This window comes from Eumetopias jubatus, unplaced genomic scaffold (genome assembly GCF_037043125.1).
Source record: "Eumetopias jubatus isolate StellerSeaLion01/CBP00866 unplaced genomic scaffold, mEumJub1_p1.0 scaffold_16, whole genome shotgun sequence".
Taxonomy (NCBI): domain Eukaryota; kingdom Metazoa; phylum Chordata; class Mammalia; order Carnivora; family Otariidae; genus Eumetopias; species Eumetopias jubatus.
The window spans coordinates 55,960,228-55,978,333 of record NW_028274822.1 but is presented as its reverse complement, the minus strand read 5'-3'; positions in this window follow the sequence as shown (position 1 = coordinate 55,978,333).

Sequence of the window (18,106 nt, the reverse complement as noted above, 5' to 3'; positions counted from 1 at the left end):
GACTGTATCTGACACTTAAGAGGAGTCAGTCCCACAATTTTGGAAGACAATCCCCTCTTTTATACCCACAGTCAGAGCTAAACAGGCCCCCAGGGAAGTGGAGATTCCTTGTTTTCAGGGGGGCCATGAGGGGTGAAAAGAAACAGACCTCACCCATTTGCTTCATTAAGAATCTTACTGTTGAAGACAGTTGATTGAGCTTGGAGAGATTCTCAAGCTGTAGGTCATTGAGAAAAACAATTCTCTAAGAGGTGTGTGTATATTTCTTTTTTTTTTTAGATCCTCACCTAAATGGAATTTTAATATATTATTGGTTCATGTAAATTTTTGTTTTCTGTGGAGTTTTGTTTGCTGCTTGTTTTCTGGTTGTTTTGTTTTGTTTTGTTTTTAGACTGCCATGTACAATTAAATTCCTGCTTCTGCTGTGTTAAAATTTTAATATATTTTAAATGAAAATAAACAGATAAAATAAAACCCCCACCTCCATGCCTTAATGAATATGTTGTAATAACCTATTCCCACACCACAGCCTGAAGGCTTTTTTCTCAGCCACGGAAGAAAAGCACTGTGTGCACTGGCCAGCAAAGAAGTCAGCCTTCTTTGAGTACTTGGGATATGTTTCCTTAGGGAAGCAGATCTAGCTGTTAATAATTTCAGAAATTAGGGGCATCTGGGTGGCTCAGTTAGTTAAAGGGAACACGACTCTTGATCTCAGCTCAGGTCTTGATGGCAGGGTCATGAGTTTCAGCCCCGTGTTAGGCTCCATGCTGGAAAGTAGGTCCGTATCCAGCGTGGAGCCTAAATTCTGGGATTTGTTATTATTGAAGCTCCAGTAAGACAAATTGATAGGACTTTATATTTTTTATCAGGTAAATAGATATCAATGTCAATGTATAGGAATTTTTTCTTAAAACTTGTTCATGTATTATTTTGATCCATTTTCCTGTGGCATTTGGTGCAAAAAAACCTTTTGAATTTATCTTGAAAAAAATTTAAAAAATAACGAGAAATTAAAATGGAGATTATTAAATTAAAAAGAACCTCACAATTGCTCATTGTATAGGCTCCATGGAAGACCTGAGATGCATGTTTCGTATATTTAATACTTGTCATTTCAACAGAAAGGTCTAGAACAAAACAACAACACCAGGATAAATTAGGGCTGAACTGCCGTGTTCCTAGAAGACAGTGTGATCAGATAGAGCTCGATCGAGGTTTCTAGCCACCTGCCAGACACCCCAACTTGTCACCCAATACCTTCACCTTGTCACACTAGAAAGGCAACTCAGATGGTCCCATCCTCGTAAATTTACCCAAGTAACAGTACCATCATCAGAGTGGCTACCCAACTCAGGAAACTGAAACATCCGACTCTGCCCATTTCTGTGTTCGACATTCTCTACCAGCACGAACTTGCTGAAGGTGGAGAACAATGGCGTGCGGGTCAGCTCCTGATGGGTCCCTGCTGGTCCCGCACGCTGCCGGCTTTCACACCTCACCCCACCTTCCTCCTTGGTCACAGCGCTTCCCTTGTGCTCCCCTCCTGTGCTGGACCTACACCGAGCTTCTTTCTTCCTCCAGACTCACCCTCCTGGTGGGCCTCTTACCTGGGCATACGCTGATTCCCCTGCCTGAGGTGTTCTCTCCCCCTTACCCCTGCCTGGGAAGACCCTGTTGCAGCCTCCCTCCCCCCCATATGGCTCCACACTTGTCATCCTTACCACGTGCTTCCCCCCCCAACAAGTCTAGCCAGTCTGTGGGGACAGAGACGGTGGCAGGCTTGCTCATCACTTCCTCCCAGCACTTGATGTCTTACCTGGCACTTAATCCGCGCACAGGAAGAGTTCCTTGCATCCGCGAACGAGACAAGCCCATTAAACTCCGCTTCAGATCCCAGCTCCGTAACTTCCTAAATAGGCATCACTTGTCTGTAAAAAGAACACCCACTCCGAGGAATTTTTTTACATTAGATTTTGTGGATGTGTGGATGTGAATGTAGCCCACGTAACACATGTAAGCGGCCGGACACCCCACAGTGGCCGTCAGTAAGTGTCAGGAAAAGAGTGGTGACAGCCATCTGTTTCTCGAGCATTCTTCCAGGAATCCCCACACATAAACTCCTTAAGTTTGCATCAACCCTGAGGACCCCAAGAGGCCCGCTCTTCTCAGGGTGCTTATTTGTTAGGGGGCCCAGAAGCATGGGGGGCCCGGGATGATCTCCGTCCTACCATGCCCAGCCTTGACGCCCGCCAATCCCCTCCCCTCACCCCATGCTCTCCAGACAGGCTGGAAACCTTACAAGTTGAAATCTTTCTCCCAGGAGGCGCCCCCCACCCTCAGGAGTCAGGCAGCATCCAGAAATGCCCCAGATGGTTTGAAGGCCTCGGCTGCCCCCAGATACCACCCTTAGCCCCTTATTCTCCTCTCTCCTGATTCCCACCCAGAATATGCGTGAGTCAGGGACAAAGCAAAAAAATTGCCAGTAGGACTTCAGGAAATACAAACTTCTGGGTTATTAGAAAGAGTTCCCCTAAAGGACCATTTATTTGTACAACACATCATAAGTACGCATCATGGGGCTGGAAATTAGATCATTAGCAAGGACGATCAGGGAGCTTAGGACCTCTGAGACCATAGTCTCTGAATGCCTTTAATTTCGGATACTTTTTCACAAAAATAAATTTCTCTACTTCCAACAACCCACAGTCCTCCCAGGAAAAATCTCTCCTTAATCAGCTCTGAATACCTCTTCTCTCCTGGCCTACAATTAGATCCTGACCTTGGATAACTCAAGTCCTAAACAGATTCCAAAAGTGGTTCCTGGTCACCCTGGCTCTGAGCTGTGACCTCTTACTCTTGCTGAGGGCCGACTTGAACATCCCTGGCATTTCTTGGTGGAATTTTCTTTGTCTGTCCTTCTGTTGAGTGAGGGTTGGAGGCAGGGAAGTGTGGGGGCAAGTACTCGGGCTTTGGAGTGAGGGCCAGCTTGAATCCTGACTCCTGTGCCTGATCCAAAAACATTTCTTAACCACCCAGCAAATGACCAACTTGCCACAGTTACTCATTCCTTTTGAAATACTGAGTTTCCCCTGCATTACATTTTGTTTCATATCATTTTAAAGAATATTTCCCTTTGTCTCTGCAACTCTCGGAGCTGAAAAATACATTCTTTGAATATGAAGTGTTCCTATGAGTATATTCTTAATATTCAAGAATACATTCCTCATTAATATTTTTTCTTGTAAGTTCTTAAAAACTGATTCTCCTTATAAATATATTCATGAAAAAATATTTGTTAATAGACTCTTGAATATTCAGAATCCTTACATATTCTTATGAAGAAATATATTAATGAATAACATATTCCTAAAAACTCTCCCTTCAAAAATATACTCTGGCTCTATTCTGGCCCGGTCTCCGTCCCTCCCCGCCCTCCGGTGTGTATCTGCAGCAGGAGCCTGGGACAGCCGCAGTCCTGAAGATGCAGCTGTGAAGACAGCCCGAACCGAGCCGCTAACACTCCAGAGTTACACAAGCGGACTTGCTGACTGAGTGCTCTGCTGAATTGCCGATCGCAACTTGATTTCTCAGTGAGATCACCTGCTCCCCAGGCTTTGCACCAGAGATCCCTTTCAGGCAGAGGATGGGTTAAAACACAGCCCAGCTGCCACTGCCGAGTGCCAGAGCCCGATGCCCGCATGCCAGGGCTGGGATGTGCAGATGAGTCCTGAGGGCCCGCAGCGCCGCAGTGAAGACTCAGCTCTTGAGTGATGTCAGCAGAGGACCACGGGCACATTGCACTGGGGCATGTCCCTTGGAGACCCCAGGGCACTGAGAGGCAAAGCTGCAACATCCCAATCACTGTTTGATGAGAGTGGCCATGAGAATGATTCTGAGATGGAGAAAAGGGGAAAGGGTTGCAGGTAAAAAAAAAAAAAAAAGTAAGAACCACCATTAAAAAGAAAATGAAAAGCAAAAGGTGGGAGAAACGGGACTTCAGTTTGAAATACTGAGTTTTTCTCCAAATGGTGCTATCTCATGGGATCAGACTCGTTGTGTCAGGTGTTGTCTATAAGACAACACCCATCATTTGCCCCTGGGCTTCAATTTGAAATTAGATTGTGTTCCTTTTGATGGAGGAATCTAGACATCCAGGCAAACTGATGCAGGAAGAACACAAAATGCTAAGGAATCCCAGGTTAAACCCAGATGTTCTCACCAGGGATTTTTCACAGTTGTTGAACTACGACTGATAGCAATTGTATTAAATACTCCTGGGGACTGTTTAGAAGTGCAGGAGCCTGTATTTTACTGTGAAGTCCTGGGACCTCAGAAGTCTTTTAGAAGGAAAAAAAATTTCAAGAACTACTGGCTAGTATTAAGTCAGTTGCATTTAAAAGAATAAATAAATACAAAGTGTGTTTGCAGGATCTCTTCCCAAAGAGCCGAGTTGCTTCGGCAGCTAGTTGTGAATGGGTAGAGTGTGTGTGGCATATGCTTGCATGGAGGTGGCTGTTTGTCTAGACGCTGTTCCATGATTTGGGGTTAGGATCTGCTCTGACAGTTTGCTTCAGGGGGCAGTGGAGAATTTGTTTTGTATTGTTTCTTGTTTTTTTTTCAAGAAGCAATTCGAATTTCATTTGGCCTGGCCTCTCCAACAGAAAGAGTCAAACCAAAAATTAGTTTATTAAAGGAAAACTCACTCTGACGGGTTACTTGCTTTTGGTGATTGAATTTTTTTCTTTTATTTTTCAACCAATTTGCAAAGTTATCCTCCAGAACAACCAGCCTACTATTTCCCTCCCTCTTTTTATTTATTTTTTTAAGAATAGATTTGCTTTTCATATGCTGTTGTTAGTATTATTTTGGAAACCTGCCCTTCCTTCACAGAGATTTACCCCAGTGCCTTTGGGCCTGAAAAGTTAAATCTGAGAGAAGAAACAATATCAGAGATATACCTCCATATTGATTCAAAAACTTTCTTCTAATGAATCAGCAAATTCACCTGAACAGATGTGCTCATTCTTGTCCATTGTGGAAATTATTAAATTCACCCATTCAACAAATATTTATTGAGAGCCCACTATGTCCGAGGCTCTACTGGCATTTGGAATGCATCTGTGGACAAATAAATAAAAATCTCTGCTTTGTGGACCTTAAATTCAAGGGGGGTAGAGACAGACAATAAACCATAAGCATAAAACTATGCCGATGAATAGGAAGGGATCGAGGGAGAAAAGTCTCGGATCTGGTGTAATAGAAATGTGATCGGGCGCCTGGGTGGCTCAGTCGGTTGAGCGACTGCCTTCGGCTCAGGTCATGATCCTGGAGTCCCGGGATCGAGTCCCGCGTCGGGCTCCCTGCTCCGTGGGGAGTCTACTTCTCCCTCTGACCCTCCCCCCTCTCATGTGCTCTCTCTCTCTCTCTCTTTCTCTCAAATAAATAAATAAATCTTTAAAAAAAAAGAAATATGATCTTGCTGGGACACAGATCTTATCGACAACACATTCAGGTGGTATGATGGGGCAAAATCCCCCCGTATTTAGGGATGCGATTCACACGACACATACCCGTGCAGACCCAGGTGTTGTTCAATTCTTTCTAAACCTTTGTTCTTGCTCTGCCATTGTAAACTGCAGAGATGTTCTCATATCACGCCACGGGACCTAGAACAATTCTCCACACACAGGTGTCTCTCAGTCCATATTGCTAACTGGCTGGCTTAAGAGTGTGAATATTATTTTGAGTACCAGTCTGATGTTAGCAATTAAGTAATCCATTACCTGGAAATTTCTGGACCATTTCCCCTCCCCCCCAGATTCTACGTAGCAATTAACAAGAAGTAATCAGAGACACTTATAATGTGATTAAGTGAAAATTGTCATCAGGCGGGTAATTTTAAATACTGCTGTGCTTTAAATACAGACTCATTAATTTTAGCTCAGTAGTGTTCTAATATTTATTATGCATACATAAGAATTTTAAATATGAATCTTTTTTCACATTGCTATGCTTGGTAATCCTGTCACCTGAAAAAATTATCCCACTAATAATTTTCAAGCCTTCCAGTAGGGTAGCTACAATTAATAATGTGATTCACAAGAATACTGAACTACAAGGGACAACAAATTGATGAAAGGTATCTGATCAAAAGGTGGAAAGACTTGACACTTTCTGTGAGTCAACACTAAGTACCTAGAATGGGTCCCGCTTTACAACTGTCTTCGATGTCTCCACAGGGCAGGTTTTTCAAATTAATCAGTTTGATGCATGTTCATTTGAAAATTGATTAGCCTGTAAGGATGTACAATTTTTGGAAAAGTGATTAGCTAGCTAGCTAGCCAACATCTGTCTATCAATCATCTCTAGGCAAGTTCTCTTAAACTGAAAAGTCTCTAACAGTTTGTTAAGATACGAACTTGGAGCAGGCTACTCTTTGTGAACTGTTGGGGAAAAGACTGAATTTTGCACATGGGTGGCTTGAAAAGTCATTTGTAGCTCGTGATCATGTTCAGCAGACTTGGGCGGACAGAAACTCATTTCACAATTCAATCTATATTCTGTGCAGACAGTTGGAATATTCTTTCTGCCCTCAGAAGTAAACAATAAAGAAATAAAGAACTCACTGATTTAAAAACCTTAAACTCGAGGTTGTGGACTCCATTTTTTTGTACCGGCATTAAGCTGGGGCAAAGGATTTATTCCCATGAATCCATTTTGCCCTCATTTCCCTTTTCTCTGTGGACAATAGATAATTACACACACTTATCCTTAGAAGCAATGTCATAGCTTTCTGGACCTTGATGAGGGTCTGAAAAGGACATAAATAGAACATGGTTCTATTTATGAATGGTTGGGTCACGTGATTATCATCTTCATTATTCCATTTCCAAAAAACTCTAGTAAAAACAGTTTTACAGGGGCACCTGGGTGGCTCAGTTGGTTAAGCGACTGCCTTCGGCTCAGGTCATGATCCTGGAGTCCCGGGATCGAGTCCCACATCGGGCTCCCTGCTCAGCAGGGAGTCTGCTTCTCCCTCTGACCCTCTTCCCTCTCGTGCTCTCTGTCTCTCATTCTCTCTCTCTCAAATAAATAAAATCTTTAAAAAAAAAAAAAACAGTTTTACAATCTCCTACAGGGACTCCTTCATCGTATCCCCTTGAAGAGAAAGATTATGTCTTAGGGAATTTTCTACCATGCTCAGTGCGAGCACAGAGCCTTACGCACATGGGGCAAATGGAATTTAATATTTAACAACTGGATGGTGTATAAGAGACACTCAATAGGTATTTGTTGAAGAAACAAGAAAAAAAAGATGTACCTTTTCAGATCTAGCTTCAGTTATTCAAACTTCAGCTTAAGATGTAAACATTCTGGGGGCGCCTGGGTGGCTCAGTCAATGAAGCGTCTGCCTTCGGCTCAGGTCATGATCTCAGGGTCCTGGCATCAAGCCCTGCATCGGGCTCCCTGCTCAGCAGAGAGATGCTTCTCCCTCTCCTGCTCCCCCTGCTTGTGTTCCCTCTCTCTGTCAAATAAATAAATAACATCTTTCAAAAAAAGATGTAAACATTCTGGTATCTCCTATTCCTACAAAATCATCTTTTGTATATTTTTGAAGACCCTAATGAAGTCAGCCTATAGCCTTCTCTTTTCCAGACTAAATCTCCCTTGTTTTCACCTATTTCCATAGTATTTAACTCTGAAATTTTCAGGTTTTACCTCTATTAATTTTGTTTTTTTTTTCCTAATCTCCATCTCCACCTCCACATACATTCACAGTCCTTTGCTTCATTAGAGATCCCTCCCATCATCCCTGAAATGGACCTTTAGAAGCCAGTTGTTGTCACTCTGACCTATGTCTTGTCTCTGCAAAAAGTTAATGATGCCAGAGATATACTCACTCTCCGTCCCTGTCAAGTCTTGAGAAAGTGTGATCTGTGGTACATGAGGTAGAGATAGCCCAGAAAACCAGAGTCATGAGGCCACATGACACCTTTCTGGAAGGAACATGGTGGGCCCGCTGTCCTGAAGAGAATTCCCAGGGACTGTTACTTTGTTAATGGTTTGTAAAATGTTACACAAAACAAGCATCTGATGAAGAGGCGTTAGGCAAATTAGAATCCAGCGTTCAGGCTTAAGGGTGTTACCTGGGTACTTCTATTGCACTTCCTATGTTTGATGTCCCACGTATCTAGTTATCTGAAGACTTTTCTGTTGGGCCCATTTCATTTTCTTTCTTCCCAATCTGAATTTCTCCCTCACTTACAATTAGCATCGTATGATTTAAGCAACTCCAAGACTTCCTTGTATTTCCTGCAACACCTTACTCTAGGGCTAAGATTCTGGTATCTCAAAAAATTATTCAGCTACATAAAGTTGATTGTGTATTGAATTTAATTTTTTTCTGAAGACTTTACTTTTAATCTGGGAAATGTCAGTGACATAACTTGCTTCCAATGAAAACAACCCGTATCAGCCACATTCTTTCCGGTTCTTTCATGAGTATCTTAGGTCATGGGAAGAGACCCAGGTAAACGTGATCTGTGATAACATGGATGTGACCAGAATCAGTGTGGCCTAATCCAAACTAAGCATAGTCCTCACTTGGATAAGTACGTCAGCAAAGGGAAATGTTGTTATGTTGACCTTGGGATATCCATCCAAGAATAAACAATTCTTGCTTTATTCCACCTAGGGTAATTACTTAATCAGGAGCCTGGTGGTGGAAAGGAAGAAGAAAAACTAGTTTATAAAAACAATTCTAGGGAAAATCAGGGAAAGAATTACCTAATAATTTAATCATCCATTCATTCTTTCATTCATCATACATTTACTGAGCATCTACTTAGGTCAGACACTATGCTCAGCCTATAAGCACGAGCATTTACCTACGTCATTTCGATCTTTGAATTATAATGAATGAATGATTGAATGACCACATACACAAACAAAAGTCAGCATTACAGTATAATTTTTAAACTATAAAAAGCCTTTCATAGTTCACACAAATTCTGATAAAGCATTTCAGAAGGTCTGAGATGTTGGAATCAGGTAAAGTGGGGGCTTTCTGATTTTTTTGATTACATCCCACATAAAGAGAAATACCTTAGATCACAAATTAGTCTATACACACACACACACACACTCTCTCTCACACACATTTCTGTTCAATTGTATTTTTTTTAATGCTGGTCCTAACCCATTAAAATTGATTTCATGCCCAATGGGTTGTAACCAGAAGTCTGAAAAGCACTGCCATAGAATACTCAACATCATTGGTTCTCAGCCCTGGCTGAACATAATAACTTCTGGAAGCTTTTTAAAAAATACCAATGCCTGGGCCCTACCCCAGACCAACTGAATTCAAATCTGGAGGTGAAGTCTGAGCACTGGTGTTTTATTAGAGTTTACCTTGTGATTCTAATGAGCACTGAGGGTTAGCAATCACTACTCTATGTAATGGGAAATATTCTTTTAAAATGACAACTACGGTTTTCACCATAAGGTAATATGTGCACCTACTGAAAAAAATTAAATTCATATTTATAAAATAAAATCTAAGTCTCTGACTTCATTCCTCACCCCTCATTTTTGCTATCTAGAGGTAAACGTTATAAATAGCTTTTTGTGTATCTTCCCCCAAATTGTTGGGCATATACAGGAATCTACATCATTTTCACAAGTTTTGTGTTTCCAGAGAACTTTAATACTACGTTGACAAGCTATAAAAATTACTGTTGGTATTTTGATGAGGATTACATTGAATTTATGGATTAATTTACAGTAAACTGATGTGTTTACCTTCTTGAATCTTTTTATTCAAGAATATGACATATCTTTTCACTTGTTCAATTTTTTAATGTCCTTCAAGAAAGTATACAGTTTTTTTTTAATATGTATGTCTTACACATTTGTTATTAAGTTTATACCTAGTGTCCCTTTTTATGCTATTATAAATGAGATAACTTACCTCATTCTATTTTATAGGTAAATACTGTTTATTGAAATGCTACTGAATGTGGGTATTAATTTTAAAACGAGTCCACCTAACTGAATTATCATCTATCGCTAATAGAATTTCCCTCAATTGATTATTTTGCATTTTCTACACAAATAATTACATAGTCTGAAGATAGTAATAATTTGTTTCCTCAGTTGAAGTATTGACACCATATATTTTTCTCTTATCTAATTGCATTGACTGGTACTTTCAAAACAATGAATTTTAATTTGGGATGATTCCAGAAAGTTACATCTATTATATAAATGACTTAAAGCTAAGAATTATGTACATAATATATAGACATGTTAAGACTAAAGAAAAATAACACAGAGAACTTGGTAAACTCACTTTCAATAATTTTCTTCAGTTCCTTTTTTCTTTAAAAGTCTGTCAGGGGTACTTGGTGGCTCAGTCGGTTAAGCATCAAACTCTTGATTTCGACTCAGGTCATGATCTCAGGGTCGTGAGATCAAGCCCCGTGCAGGGCTCTGCACTGGGCGTGGAGCCTGCTTGGGATTCTCTCCCTCTGCCCCTCTTCCCCCCACCTCTAAATAATAATAATTATTATAAATAATAAATAATCTGTCAATTTGGGGCAGAAGACATGAATGGACACTTTTCCAAAGAAGACATCCAGATGGCTAACAGACACATGAAAAGATGCTCAACATCACTCATCATCAGGGAAATACAAATCAAAACCATGATGAGATACCACCTTACACCTATCAGAATAGCTAAAATTAACAGCACAGGAAACAACAAATGTGGGCGAGGATGTGGAGAAAGGGGAACCCTCCTACATTTTTGGTGGGAATGCAAACTGGTACAGCCACTCTGAAAAATAGTACAGAGGCTCCTCAAAAAGTTAAAAATAGAGCTACCTTATGACCCAGCAATTGCACTACTGGGTATTTACTCCAGAGATACAAAAATACAGATTTAAAGGGGTACAATGAAGTGTACACTGCAATGTTCATAGCAGTGTTATCAACAATAGCCAAACTGTGGAAAGAACCCAAATGTCCGTCGACTGATGAATGGATAAAGCAGATGTGGTAATGAAATCTTGCCATTCTCAATGATATGGATGGAGCTAGAGTGTATTAGCTTAGTGAAATAAGTTAGTCAAAGAAAAACAAATACCCTATGATTTCACTCATATGTGGAATTTAAGAAACAACACAGATGAACATATGGGAGGGGGGGAAACAAAAAGAAAAAAGAGAGAGGGAAACAAACCATAAAAGACTCCTAAAGATAGAGAACAAACTAAGGGGTGATGGAGGGAAGTGAGTGAGGAATAGGCTAGGTGGGTAATGGGTATTAAGGAAGGTTCTTGTCATGATGGGCACTGGGTATTGTATGTAAGTGATGAATCACTGAATTCTACTCCTGAAACCAACATTTCACTGTATGTTAACTAACTAGAAATTCAATAAAAATTTGAAAAGAAAAAGATAATTTATAAAAAGTCTGTCAGTTTTCATTTCTGCAAAGAAGACATCCAAATGGCCAACAGACACATGAAAAAGTACTCAACATCACTCGGCATCAGGGAAATCCAAATCAAAACCTCCATGAGATACCACCTCACACCCGTCAGAATGGCTAAAATTAACAAGTCAGGAAACGACAGATGTTGGCGGGGATGCGGAGAAAGGGGAACCCTCCTACACTGTTGGTGGGATTGCAAGCTGGTGCAGCCACTCTGGAAAACAATATGGAGGTGCCTCAAAAAATTGAAAATAGGGGCGCCTGGGTGGCTCAGTCGTTAGGCGTCTGCCTTCGGCTCGGGTCATGGTCCCAGGGTCTTGGGATCAAGCCCCGCATCGGGCTCCCTGCTCCGCGGGAAGCCTGCTTCGCTTCTCCCTCTCCCACTCCTCCTGCTTGTGTTCCCTCTCTCACTGTGTCTCTCTCTGTCAAATAAATAAATAAAATCTTTAAAAAAAAAATTGAAAATAGAGCTACCCTACAACCCAGTAATTGCACTATTGGGTATTTACCACAAGGATACAAATGCAGGGATCCAAAGGGGCACATGCACCCCAATGTTTATAGCAGCAATGTCCACAATAGCCAAACTGTGGAAAGAGCCTAGATGTCCATCAACAGATGAATGTATAAAGAAGATGTGGTACATATATACAATGGAATATTATGCAGCCATCAAAAAACCCCGAAATCTTGCCATTTGCAACAGTGTGGTTGGAACTAGAGGGTATTATGTCAAGCGAAATAGTCAATCAGAAAAAAAACAATTATCATATGATCTCACTGATATGAGGAATTTGAGAAACAAGACAGAGGATCATAGGGGAGGGAGGGAAAAATGAAACAAGATGAAACCAGAGAGGGAGATAAAGCATAAGAGACTTTTTTTTTTTTTTAAGATTTTACTTACTTATTTGACAGAGAGAGAGCACAAGTAGGGGGAGCAGCAGGTAGAGGGAGAGGGAGAAGCAGGCTCCCCGCTGAGCGGAGAGCCCGATGCAGGGCTTGATCCCAGGACCCTGGGATCAGGACCTGAGCCGAAGGCAGACGCTTAACCCACTGAGCCACCCAGGCGCCCCAGCATAAGAGACTCTTAATCTCAGAAAACAAACTGAGGGTTCCTGGAATGGAGGGGTTGGGAGGGATGGGGTGACTGGGTGATAGACATTGGGGAGGGTACGTGCTATGGTGAGCGCTGTGAATTGTATAAGACTGTTCAATCACAGACCTGTACCTCTGAAACAAATAATACATTATATGTTAATTTTAAAAAAGGGAAAAAAGTGTCACTTTTAAAGAAAAATGTTATTCTTTCGTATTTGTTAATATCAAAGTTAAGATTTCATCATGGATATTCATAACAGAATAGCCCATGTCTTGTTTTATTATCATTGTCATGTTTGGTTTCACTGTGTTGCAACTTTATAGTAATAATTTAGGAGCCATTACTCTTTTATGCTTTGGAATAATTTTAAAAGAGTTTAAAATATCCCTTGGAAAAAAATAAAGTATCCCTTGAATTTGATTTATATAATTCACCTGAAAACATCTTGTCTTGATGCTTTTTTAGCTTTTGATAAGTTCCTTGTATTTTTCCATGGTAATTTAACTGTTTTAACAGAGCTTCCAGATAAAATGTAGGACATCGAATTTAAATCTGAATTTCAGAAAAACAACCAATAATTTTTTAGTATACTATTGCATGAGACATACTAAAAAAATCTTATTTATCTGAAATGCAAATTTAACTGGGGTGGGGGGCCCTATATTTCTGTTTGTTGAATCTGATGACCCTAGTTAAAAATCCTGTTGTCATATGATCTTTGGTAATATTTTCCTAGAAAGTTTTATTTTTCACTTAGGTTTTCAGAAGGATCAACATAACTTTGAGCAAAGTGATCTCCTGAAATATTTCCTCATTTCTAATTTTATGTTTTCTCCTATTTTTTTATAGGCACAATCAGTGGCTTATTTTGTTGGTGAAACGAAAAGCAGCTCTTGGAATTATTATCAGTTCTCCTGCTTTTCTAATTAATAAATTAAAGTGTTTATATGCTAATGTCTATGGATTCCTCCCTCATCCATTCTTTGGCTACTTTTGCCATTCCTTGACTAGGAGAGATCAGGCTGAAGAGTAAATTCTGGAATTCCCAGACAGTAGCTACTACTACTCTGAGTAGGTAGGGAATGAGAAGAGATGGCACCCTGAAATGCCAACATTTATACCCCTAGTAGAAAAGAATGAAGTCAAAAGGAAGCCTGAGAAGTAGTCAGTTGAACCAGACAAGAGCCAGAGAATATTAAATCTTAACCACTCTAAGCTTCAGCTTACTCACTCATAAAATGGGAATAATAGTGTCTGCCTTATCATCTTACTGTGTGCAGCAGTCCCAACACATAGTAGGTGTTCAGGTATGATTATTGACAGCCAATCCCTCCACAGTGGGGCTGCATCTTCTGGTGCCCAGGTCCAAGTTGGAGTCCCGGTCATTTGTCCTCACCCTCCTGGGGTCAGACCCTGTTCTTGTTTGTTCTTTCCAGGGGCCCTCTGACTGCACTCTGCCCCTGCCATTCCATCATCATGTCTTAAGGATCCGCTACCTTTGAATCTAGAGAAGTCACCGCTGCAGTCAGCACTCTGCTCTTGGCCGTCTACACATTTCTCTCCAGAACCTGCTCTCCCCGCGGCTCATTTTCGTCTGCTGTCCTCTCTTCTTGATTCAAGGCTTCCCTTTTCCTTTGGTTCTTTCGACTCACCACAACCACTGAGCCTCTAAAGGACCCTACCGAGAGCCTGGCCCCACAGCTAGAAGACAAGTAGGTGCCCGGGATGTGATGCCCAGCATGTTGACTGTAGCTAACACCGCCTTGTAATACACAGCAAAGTTGTTAAAAGAATAAATCCTATGAGTTCTCATCACAAGGAGAACATTGTTTTCCTTTTTTCTTTTTTTCTTTTTTTCGTATTGTGTCTATATGAGAAGATGGATGTCATCACTTCACACTCTATGCAGATCACACCGTCATGCCGTGTGCCTTAAACTTACACAGTGATGTCCGTCGATTATTTCTCAAGAAAACTGGGGGAAACCCAAATATCCAGAGTATTGGCCAAATAAACGGCTGCTGTGCCTCAAGAAACTTGCTCCGCAGAACTTTTAGACCTTGTGCCTCTTCCCTTTTCCCTGTTATGTGGATGATGCATTTGACCCACAATTGTGGATACTACTTGCAGTTTATTTGATATTGCTTTTGTTTTGATATTATCATCCAGTATAGAGGTTATTTACATTTAATTGTTAAAATTTAAAAATTAGTTTAAATGTAATTAAAGTGAAATTAAAATAATTCCATTTCTCACAGTAGCCACCCCTCCAGGGCTCAGTAGCCCCCACGGCTAGTGGCTGCCATCTCTCCAGCATGGCTTACAGAACACTTCCGTCACCGCAGAAAGTGCGACTGGGCAGTGCTGCCCTAAGCTATCACTTGGCACATGGAGCCACGAACTTTGCCCAGTCAGCCTTGGAAAGGCAGAATCGGGCAGATCAACCCCTGGGTCCTGCTCTTCTCATTTCCAGGAGCCACATCAGTTCGCTGCTACTGGAGATTAGAAAAACCCGAAGCTGTCAACGCAGAAAACAGATATTTGATTCAAAATATTTCCGTGTGGAGAGGAAGAAATCACGGGGTGTCAGCTGGAATGTGTTTCCAGAATCGCCTCTACATTTTTATTTTTTATTTTTTTTTAAGATTTTATTTATTTATTTGACAGACACAGCGAGAGAGGGAACACAAGCAGGGGGAGTGGCAGAGGGAGAAGCAGGCTTCCCGCGGAGCAGGGAGCCCGATGCGGGGCTCGATCCCAGGACCCTGGGACCACGACCTGAGCTGAAGGCAGACGCTTAACGACTGAGCCACCCAGGTGCCCCTCACCTCTACATTTTTAAAAAAGAGAAAACAAAGGAGGCAATAGTTCCTGTTTTCCATTCCGTTTCTTCTGGGTCTTGGGGCTGCGGAAGCAGGTGTAAGAACAATGCTCTTGTCGCTGCATCCAGCCCGCCCCCCAGCTTCCACGTGAAAGAGAGAACAGTCACCTTGTCCCTGCCAAGATACTTGCTTCACGTTCTACGGACCAAATATCCGGGGCGGGGCAGCGCGGACACGCAGCGGGGGCTGGAGCTGGCGGGGGCCAGTGAGGCCGGCCAGGACCGATGGGTCCTCCCCTTCCCCTCGGCCTTGGCTCTCCGTTACTTTCTCGTGCAAACAGAAAGCTGGCCAAGCTCCTTCTCTGCACCCGAACTCCTTCGCTGGTTCTTGTTTCCCGGAGCCCGCGCGGAGCGCATCGCTGCACAGCGGGGAGGGCAGCTGCCGGCCCTTCAAGAAAACAAAAATAGCCAAGTCCCTGGCTTCGTGTGGGACACAGCCTTACACCCCCCCCCCTGCCCCCACCCCACCCCCACCCCCCCGCTGCCCCGGGCCTGAGCAGGACAGAGTCCTGGGGGAAGTCAGAGACAGGACCTCCCAGAGTCTGGGGGGTCGTCGCCGGCAGCTCAGCGGCTGCCACTGCTGCTCAGGGTCATAATGAGACAGTCACACATCTCACTCACCAAGGCCTCAGTTCCCACAGGAAACGCGGGGCGCCAGGTCCTTTTACCGTCCTCACCGTCCGGATGCAGAAACCTGCGCGGGGAGGTTAGTTCACCGGCACCGGGTCACACAGGCAGCGAGTGGGATCTAAACCCACATATTCGCGGCCTGCCGGGCCCACTCCTAACCACTGTGCTCGGGCCTGGCAACGAAGTGGTGCTCCAGAAACCCCGAGAGAAGTAGTCAAACGGGCGGCCTCCTCCCCTTCTGCATTTCCCATGTTTTCTAATGATCGGGCCCACCTAAAGTGCTAACAAAGCCCATGGAGGCCAGTCAGCCTGGCACAGAGAGACTTCATAAAGACAGCTCTGTCACACTGCACTCCCAGCTTCACCCTGAGGTGGGGACACAGTGTGGAAAGCGTGGTCCAAAGCCTCATGCGTTTCGGGGCCATGAAGTCACACTGATGAATGGCCAGTGCTTTCCAAAGAGATAGCTGGGTCCGTTCCTCTGTTTCGCCAATACTGGTTGAGGACCCAGGATGCGCTGGGTAAGTCTCTGAGCGTTATGGGTAACCGCCATCCATTTCCAGGTGACCAGGGGCTGGCCCTGAGCCTTATGTCAGCCTCCTGCATGCCTTGTATGGACTTAATCCGTGGGCATCCCTCTAATGGCTCCTCCTGACACCATCTCTTCAGATAACTTTCCCAGGTCAGACCACATGGAGCTCAGCAGCAGTGACAGCGAATTGTACAGGGCTGGTGCTCCATGAACCATTCCTGAATGACTGAATGACTAAGTGATCAGAAATATTTCGGTTGCCTCCTGTAAACAATACTATCCCCGGGCTTTTGGTAGCAGCTGCTCTGGAGTCCATCACCATCCATTTCCCACCCCCAGTAAGATGGGCCTGAGCCTCTGGCTCCTGGCTTTAAGAACTGCACTGCAGGGTTTCTCATCTGCAGGCTCCCTCCCCCACATTCGAGACAGAAAGCCAAGGGCATCCAAGTCCATCTTTGAAGGGCTGAGCACGCCGACCACTGTGGGCCCAATCCGCAGGGGCATGACCACTCAGCTTTAGAGATTACGTGACATCTGAGTCCCTGAGGCTGATGAATCTGTGCTCTACCTGAGGGCCACCCTGCCTCCTCCAGGCCAGTGTCTGCTGGCACTGGGCAGTCTGAAAGTCAAAGCCCGTGATGGTTTCCAGCCATGGGGTCCCCCAGCGAGGTTTTTCCTGCCAGGGCAGGGCTGGTTTGCTGAGCCTGCTAGGAGACTTCAGGCAGTGTTCTTGTAAACACAGCATGCGGGCATCCTTCACACTGGCCCCCAGGGAATCCCACCTTGGCACGAAGCTCAAATGGCTGCCGATGACTTGTCTGTTGAAACTCAACAATCCATGAGACATTTTAGAACATAAAAATACAAAACAATTTTGTATGTGAAAAGCAATAACAAAATTAACCCTGGGAAAACATACTAGCTTTCAAATACAACTGTGTAGGGGTTATGATATATAAATACGTCTTCAAAATGAATAAGATGATGACTAATAGGACATAGAGTATTGGCCAAAGGACATAACTAACAAAAGTAAAATTACACATCGTCATAAGAGAAAATATTCAGTATCAGTAATCAGATAAACGTCAAAAGTTCATATAAGGCCAGACTATATTTTGACACAGAAACATTTGTAAAGTGATGCATAAGCCATGGGATCGGTGGACAGTGAAACAGACAGGTTTACATTTTGTTCTCTCTCCCATAGAAGGTCAAACCTCTTGAACGATCTGTTGAACCACATGTCTTTCTTTTCTGTCCGCATAACACATAATACCCAGCAATATGGCACCCTCTCCACACCTCATAGAATCTGTGCTGCCAAAGATGATCAGTGAGTTTCCTGTAGTTAAACCCAATGCAGACTCTTTGGTCATCATTCCGCCTCACTTAGCAGCTGCATTGTGCACTGATAACCAGCCCCTCACTTGTATACCATCATGCCTTCTGCCTCTTCCA